Genomic DNA, 8,446 nt, shown 5'->3' on the forward strand with positions numbered 1-8,446 from the left:
ATAATATTACCTAGTAGAAAGAAAAGAATTTCAAGATTTTACATTATTTTTAATAATAAGGTTTAAATTAAAAACTAAAAAGTCCGAAATAATTAAATTAGAAAAATTTACTTTTCATTATGGTAAAAAAAGGTACGTTCAAAAATTATTTTGTTAATTTTATGACGCTGAGGAAAGGTGAAAGTTTATTTTTCTTTTTAAAAAGTGCTATTCGTTTCGGCACTTTTATGAAACCGAAAATAAACTGCCAATCCTTTACTGACACTGAATATTTCCGGAGTGGAGACAAGTGGAATTAGAATGAATAGCAAGAGGAGGTCTGTTTGAAAACTTGTTGAGGTCCACGCAGTGTAGGAAATACAAAGCCCCTGCAGGGAGCTAGATCGTCGCGTTCTTTGAGATTTTGTCTTTTTAAAATGCGTTTCAGTGCCGATTGTGGGCCTTTGTCAAGTCGAGCGACCGTCTCGTGCCGCACACAGAGAGGTCATCATGTGTCATCTGCTGCCTGCGACGAATGAAGGGTTGCACAGGTAGAGGTCATCATTAGGTTTGTGTACAGTCGCCAAAGGGAGAAATGTTTACTGTGCTTTGTGAAGTCTTCTTGCAGTCGCTCGAGGAAGTCTGTTTTTCTGATGTCTTTAAAAATGTGAACATGATATTTGAATTATTGGTATGGTGAAGAGAGAGGCAAAAGAATTACGGACGCTTCAGGTTTGAATCCTAGGGGCGCCATGATTGCAAAATGTTGTAGCTTTTATATGAGTTTCTGTAGGCACGTTGTGGAAATGATAAAGCAACTACATACTCTGAACCCCAATTATTCTTTCTAAGCTACTGAAGGTAAAGAGGGAAAACACACCAATTAATCCTGCTCCACTTACCATTGTTAAGCCACTGGGAACAGAAATATATTTGGACAACTGTAAAGGGCATCACAGAAATTTTAATGTTATGTTGATGAAATGATAACAACACCATTTATCATACGCCATTTACCTTTGTTAAGCTATTGATGATTGAGTTTGAAGAAAAACTTATATCCTCGTCAAAACTTACTTTCACTACGCTACAAGGAGCATGGACGCATTGAGACAATTGCATTACCATGAAAACAAAACAATAATGGGTTTGTGTCACTTTTAAACCATAAGGAAAGAGCCTAAAAGTAATACCTTATTTCGATGCTATTTGCAATTTTTAAGATACCAAGGATGACTAGAAACGAAAAGATCATATTATGCTCCAGTCATAATCATATTATGCCAATGGCATAGCTTCCTATCGCCATGTCATTGGTAATGGTACATAAGGATACATCATGTTGTATTCAGGAGCTTCTGGGGCTTTTTTCAACAGCCCTCTAGGCAGAAAATTTTCCTATCATTAATACAGACAGTAAATATAGAAACCAATCATTCATAGAGGATAAATAAGAGGTTATTCACTTTATGTTGCACATTTATATAAAATATGATTGTGTGAATTATTTTTTAAATTAAAATATGAAAGTTTGTACAAGTCCAATATTGTTCGATGCGACTCTTATTATGGTTGAGAAAAACATTTTCAGATTTTCAATTCAATTCTTTTTCTTTCAAGTTTGAATTTTCAGAAAATTTGGAGAAATATATCTAAAATAATTTTCAAATGCTTTATTAATTTCAATACAAGAATTTAAAAAATATGACTGATACAAAATATATTCACAGTCGTCTTTTAAATGTGCGAATTAAACAAGAAAAACATGAAAACAAACCAAATTTCATTTTGTAATGAATTCGGTAGCAATTATAAATGATGCTTTAAACAAATACAAAATACAGTGCTGTAAAAATGTAAAAGTACTGCTAAAATGATTGAATTGAAATATTATCTGGAAAATAAAAAATAAAAAATCGTTACAAAATGTTATGCAATAAACTTACACTCCAACATGTAGGTAATTCTAAAAAATTTCTTAATAAACTTTTAGGTTATTTTCAAGCATTATTTATATTTAATCCATGAGAATAAGCGTAAGATATTTTATAACGAAGCAAAAACAATAGCTATACAAATGTATGTCGTTATTATATTATGTTTCCGAATCTTGTTAATAATTTTTATGAACTCTATTTAAAAAAATTATTTATATAGAAATAAAGTACAAATTTGATGAGCTATAACTGGAAACGGAAAATAACATTTTAATAACAGAAATAATTTTTATCGGACAAAATTTTATTTTATTTTTCTCAAAGTAATTCCCGAAAAAATATATTCACTAAATGCTATTATTAGTTAAAATACTTAAATAATGCTACAATTACTGGTTAATTACTTATTTCATTTCAAAGTCATTATTTTATAAAGTATTAATCATGTTTATAGTTAATAGCATAAAATATCATTTAACTCCAACCATTCCCAAATAATTTTATCTTAAATGGTTTTATGGAAGAAAATAATAATTTTATCTTAATCATTGCATTATTATTGTTGCAAATGGTCTTGCATCTGCCAAAATAGCGAGTAGCAGCCACGAATTGGCTAACCGCCTCACTTCTTAGGCGGTCCTTCCACATCTGTTGATAACTGGCCCTATGTAGAGAAAGAGGAAGGTATTTCGTACAGAAGAGTCATGGAGATTGCCAGCTGGACGCTGTAGGGGGTCATCTTCGGCACGAGGCTACTGTCCACTCGAGGCCTTCTGGCACTGTTATTAACGCCCCTCAAAATTAGGGGGCTTGACCATCTCTTAGCAAGTCTTTGTGAAATTTTGCCATTTCTTTTGTGAAGAAAAGAATTGAATTTAAAGAGGTGAAACTGAAGTGTATTACTGTTCCGCCATATGTTTAGAAAGCGATGGAAAATAGGCGTTGCCTCGATTCAGTTTTTATTTTCCATTCATTCTGTTATCTTTGTTTTTATGGCTGGTTTAATTACAGTATTGTTAAAATCATTCTTTTTTTTTTATCAAAGTAAAATAGCGATTGCTTATTCGATCATATAAGTATACATCTTTTTTTTTTATAATTATGTTGTACAAATATAAAAAAAAGTTATATTAATCAAAATAATTTTTTACTTCGTATATTTGTTTAGAACCCGTAATGTTTTTTAATTACTTTGCTATTGTAATGAAGAATCAAAAATATAATTAAGTCATGTAGCTAGACGATGTCGATTGTTTAATGTATATCAAGCCCACAAAATGTGGGTTTATATTTTATTATATGAATTTAAATACCAATATATGCAATTTTTGAATTAAATTACAGCATAGAAAAATATATTTCTTTTTATAATATAACTATTCAATTATTCATATGTACTATCCAGGGAAGAGTATTAAGCTTGTTCAAAAATCCTGTTCCAAAAAGGCTTAAATCAGAGAAACTATCAATCCAGAAATACATAATATGAAAATTCACCTATATAAAATTTCCTGAATCTATATAATAAAATAAAATAAAATATACATTGTATTTAGAGAGCGCTAATGCTGCTACAACTAACACAAATATACAAATATATTCTCTGGTTGTAAACTTAATATTGATTTCTAATAATTCTTCTAATTTAGTTTAATCAGAGAACATACTTTCCCTCTCTTTCTTTTATTTTTCAAAAAATTTATTACGAAATATTTTTGTGGAAACATAGACGCTCGAATTCCTAGTTAGAGTGTTGATGGGCGGTAAATTGCACTAGACCAAGAACATTAAGGGTGACCTTGTTTTAAGAATATATTTATGTATTATGAATAATAATCCATGGGGAGGGTATTGACTTGGTATACTATAATAATTAAAATTCAATCATTACTGCATAAATATTTATTGAATATTTGCTACTTTTAATTTTAAAAAAAAGCACTGACATAACCAACAAACAGTGATTAAATTAACTTCAAATATAATATCATAGTTATAATTTTGATAAACTAAAATGTTTGTGTAATTCTGTACCCTTAAATGTAAAAAAAAAGAAAAAAAATTAACAACCACGTTCAAAAATGTCTTTAATTTATTTCTTTGTCTTTTTACAAACTAAAAATCAACTTCTATTTCTGATTTAGAACAGTACAAATTTATTTACTGTAAAATATTTTAGTTTAATTAAAAGTAAAATAAATATCGTCTTGTTTTATCACAAAATATGTCATTCATATGTAATTTCACATGAAAAAATGTATTCTTATTCCACAATTCGATCAAATTTTGATCTTATATATTAAATGAATAAAAAACACCGCCCTAAACTATTTGAATTCCTTTTTTCATGAATTGCCTTTGTATCTCTAACGTAGTTTCTTTACATCTTTGGTACAATTTTTTCTTGCATTTAATGCAGCATATCTTACACTGGATCCTGGGTCAAAATACCATAGTTTGCTTACATAATTTACTTTACTCCATGCTCACTTTATCTCCAATGAATGTCATTTAAATGAAAATATTTTTTTTTTATTGTAAAGGTAATTATAATTATAAAAATCGAATTGAAAGTGTGAATAAAAGGAAAATTTACAAACCGAAGACACTTTAACTTCGCACAGAATACTGTAGGAATACTTGGATTGTGAATGCGATACACATAGTTAGTTACCTTCAACTAACAGAATTGAAATGAAATTTCTAAACGTATTTCTATCCTAGTAGATGAGTGTTTTTTAAAAAAATGCCAGAATCAAATGCAAGCATGTAAGGAATAAGTTAATGTTCATTTGATACAAATGAAATGCTGCGTATTTTTAATTTTTTTTTTCTGAAGAAAACTTAAATCAGTTTAAGATTGAAATAATAAATTAAAGCTTAAATTATAGTTAACCAATAGGATATAACAGTTTACATATTATCCATTTAAAATAGTTTTGGTTGATAAAAATGTTGAAATTTAGTTGCCATCAGACTATAGAACGCTGCATATGACAGAATGCTATAAATAAATATAGATGTTTTTGTATCTGAATATTTATATGCTGAAGGTGACCAGATGTCCCAAAGCAATGCAAATAAAGAGACTGATAGGGTTTAATTTTCAAAAGTAATACAAATAATTAATTTTAAATAATAAATGTAAAATGAACTTTTATCTCCAATTTTCGTTGTACAGGTAAAATGGTTTGACGAATCGGGTTACAAGATAGAGTCCGAATTTTTGCTTTTAATCTCTCATAAGAAATAACTCCGAAAGGAGACATTTCCTCAGATTTGAATTAAACATTCATGATATTCAGTTTTAGATTTATTAGAGAAAAATTCAGTTTTAATTAAAAATGAATTAGATTTAATTTTTAAAGTAAAAAAATGTAACCTCATTTCTAACTTTTAATGCATATATAATAGAATCTACTTAGTATGTCCAACGTAGACGAGTGAACACAAGGGGAAATTGTAAATGTAATAACAAAATACTTATTTAAAGTTTCTTTTTCCACCCCTTTTCTTCTTATTTTATTTATTTATTTTCATTTACTCTGTTCTTATTTAGTAAATAACTGAATTCTAATTTAAAATGAATTAGATTCTCTTTTTAAAAGTAAAAATAAAACTATTCTCATTTCTGACTTTTACTATAAATAGAACAGAATATGCTTAATATGACCAACGTAGATAAGTCAGTACGAGGGAAAATTCTCAAAATAATAAAAAAATACTTATTTAAGGTTACTATTTCCACTTAACTTTTCTAATATACTTTTTCCCTCATATTTTTTAGTTAATTCTTTGTGATTTTTTAAAAAAAATGTTTAATGGTCTGTTCATTGAATCTGTCCAAACCCTCCTCCTCTTCTTATTTATCATCTTGGATTATGCGCTGAAATTTTAGAGTGTTCCGAATTATGAAGCGAGTTTGGAGAAAAAGATCACTTAAGTATTCTTCGAAAGAGTAAAATAACCATACTCAAAGTGAAATTCAACAATTCATGAATATCTACTCCAATCATTTTATTCCTGAAGATCAACAATTCATGAATGCTAATTCCACTAATTCTATTCCTGAAAATCAATAATTGGAATACTTATTCCAGTGACAAAACTGATTCGATGAGACGCGTATTCATTTTGCATACATCTGCTTTGTTATCTCTCCCCCGAATCTGAGTAACGGCACCGAAGATAAGCTGCCAAATGTGGCACAGTAATCGCCGGAGCGGTGAGTATGGAATGCAGTCAGGCGAGTGGTCGCGAAAGACGTTAACGCTGTTTGCACTCTTCCAGCGAAGCACTCTCCTCCAGAAACTTACGGACATTTCGACGAAAGCCCGATAAATCACGCTGACATTCCGAGCAGACACGCCCACTAATATCTCGCTTTTGTTCTCCTCATTTTTCTAACCTTCGCAACAAATGGAAAGGAAGGCATTTTTGGAGTTCCTTCGCAGCTCCGCTGTTATTTTACTTTTGTTTGGGTCGTCAGTGTGATTTACGAGTTCTAAAGTAGAAGGGATGGAAAGGTGAGAAGGCGAGTCATAAGTTAAGCAGGAATTCCGAAAGTGGACAAGTTATGGAAGAAAAACACAAAATTCACCAGACAGATATTGATTGAGATATTATGGTGGCATTTAATTGAAAAAAAAAGGAACGACATGAAAGCGAGTTTGATCTCTTTAAGTTACAAGCAGCTTAAATGGATGAAACGGCAGTAAAAGACATTAAGCCACAAAATTTCTTTAAACCGTGACTAGGCTGCGCAGAATGATGCCTTTGAGCTATTCTTGGACAGAGATTAAAGTGACCAAACATCCGGGATTAGTCAGAATATTTATTTAACAGTAAATAGTTCAATTTGAAATACGATAGAGTTAGAGTTCTTCTGTTCAATCTTTATTACACAGGCGATACGTTCTAATCATAGCCTAATAACTACATCATCAGAGATAGACATATACATCCCACTGGAAAAATGTGTTAAATAATTATATTTTATATCGTTTGGGGTAATAAATGCATTGCTACAAGTATACGAAGATCATAGACCGACGCAAGATATTTTTGGGACATTAACATTTTAAGTAAAAAACGCTTTGTTCTTCTACGATTGAAATTGACCAAGTTATGAAGCTTTGAGTATCACTATTTTAAGCAAAATAGGAAAATTTCAGTGGCCACATCGAGGAATATCCTCCAGTCAATAGGTGGCGCTTGCTCGAAGTCGCCGTTGATTGCCATAAATTGTAACATTTATAACAGTATACATAAATGCTTCTTCACATTTTTTTCGTTTCATTTTTTTAATAGTTACAATTTTAATGATTTTAAGATTTTCATTTCCTTTGTTTAAATATTGAATTTCGATCAACACCACTGCCATTAATTACCATCTAGGATTATGATTCCAAATACTTTAAAAGAAAGAAAGAAAAAAAAAAAACCCTTAAAGGTTTAGAAGAATTGTTGACTAAAATTGTCAACTGAGTCTTTTCAAAAGAAAAAAATTCACTTTTAACCAGCTGACTTTATCTGCATAACTTGAAAATACATTCAGAACTTAATTTTGCTGCTTCATTTAATAGAATTAGATCGTCATAAAATTCTATGAAAGGTTGTCAGAGAAACGAACTTCTAAACTTTGTATAAAATAGCTTACACAAAAAAAATAAGTTTAATATTGAATTAAATTATCAATGAAATCCTAAAGCGTGTCGATGAGGCCTTTATTATGTAGAAAAATTAGCATTTGATTCAGAAGAATTTAATTTAATTGGATATATTCATTTCTTTAACTCGATAGAGAGGGAGTTCAATTTCATTTTATAGTTGTATACTATTCATTTATAGTACTATAAAATGAATGTTCAGTTTCATTTTATAGTTGTATTATTTTTTCAGCATTTTATGATAAATAATAAATTGACGTATTACGTCTGTTTCTCTTAGTAAAAACTTGAACAAAAATTTATTTCTCATTTGCTGGGAAAAAATTAGAATACCCTTTGAAAATTTAATTAAAAAAAATTATATTATTAAAAATATTTCGCTAAAACCTTTTGAAAAAAAAATCAAAATTTTCTTGGATTTTTTTACATTTTCATTTCATTAGCTAACTCTTCCGCGGCGCCGTGGCTTAGTTGGTTAAAGCGCCTGTCTAGTAAACAGGAGATCACGAGTTCGAATCTCGTCGGTGCCTGCGGTTGGTTTTTTTATATGCTGTGGTAATTCTACAAGTTAAAAGCATGCACTGTAAATACGAAAGCGCTGAATGAATTATTAAAATCTTTCTAACGATATTTCATCATTTCTATAAACATTCCTACATTTTTCGGACTTTTCCTCGTGATATCTTTCCTCGTGATTTCTTTTCTTTTATATATTTTTCTTTTCCTTTTCTTTAAACATTATATGTTGTGTCTATACTCAATTTTACCGGATACTGGGATATTTCCGTACTGTTCACGAACATCCAATAAAACATTCATAACTCAATGAAAAAAGAAGCTAGGAAATGATTAGTCTTGGTT

The 8,446-nt window shown here is 29.8% G+C and overlaps 1 non-coding gene across 1 annotated transcript; it reads left to right on the forward strand.

The window, feature by feature from the left end:
* Positions 1-8,041: 8,041 nt before the first annotated feature.
* Trnat-agu (transfer RNA threonine (anticodon AGU)) lies at positions 8,042-8,115 on the forward strand. Its single transcript has one exon. It is a non-coding gene; the product is annotated as a tRNA-Thr (tRNA).
* The last annotated feature ends 331 nt before the right edge of the window (positions 8,116-8,446 follow it).

The sequence above is a fragment of the Argiope bruennichi genome, chromosome 4, assembly GCF_947563725.1.
Source record: "Argiope bruennichi chromosome 4, qqArgBrue1.1, whole genome shotgun sequence".
In the NCBI taxonomy this organism is placed as follows: Eukaryota; Metazoa; Arthropoda; class Arachnida; order Araneae; family Araneidae; genus Argiope; species Argiope bruennichi.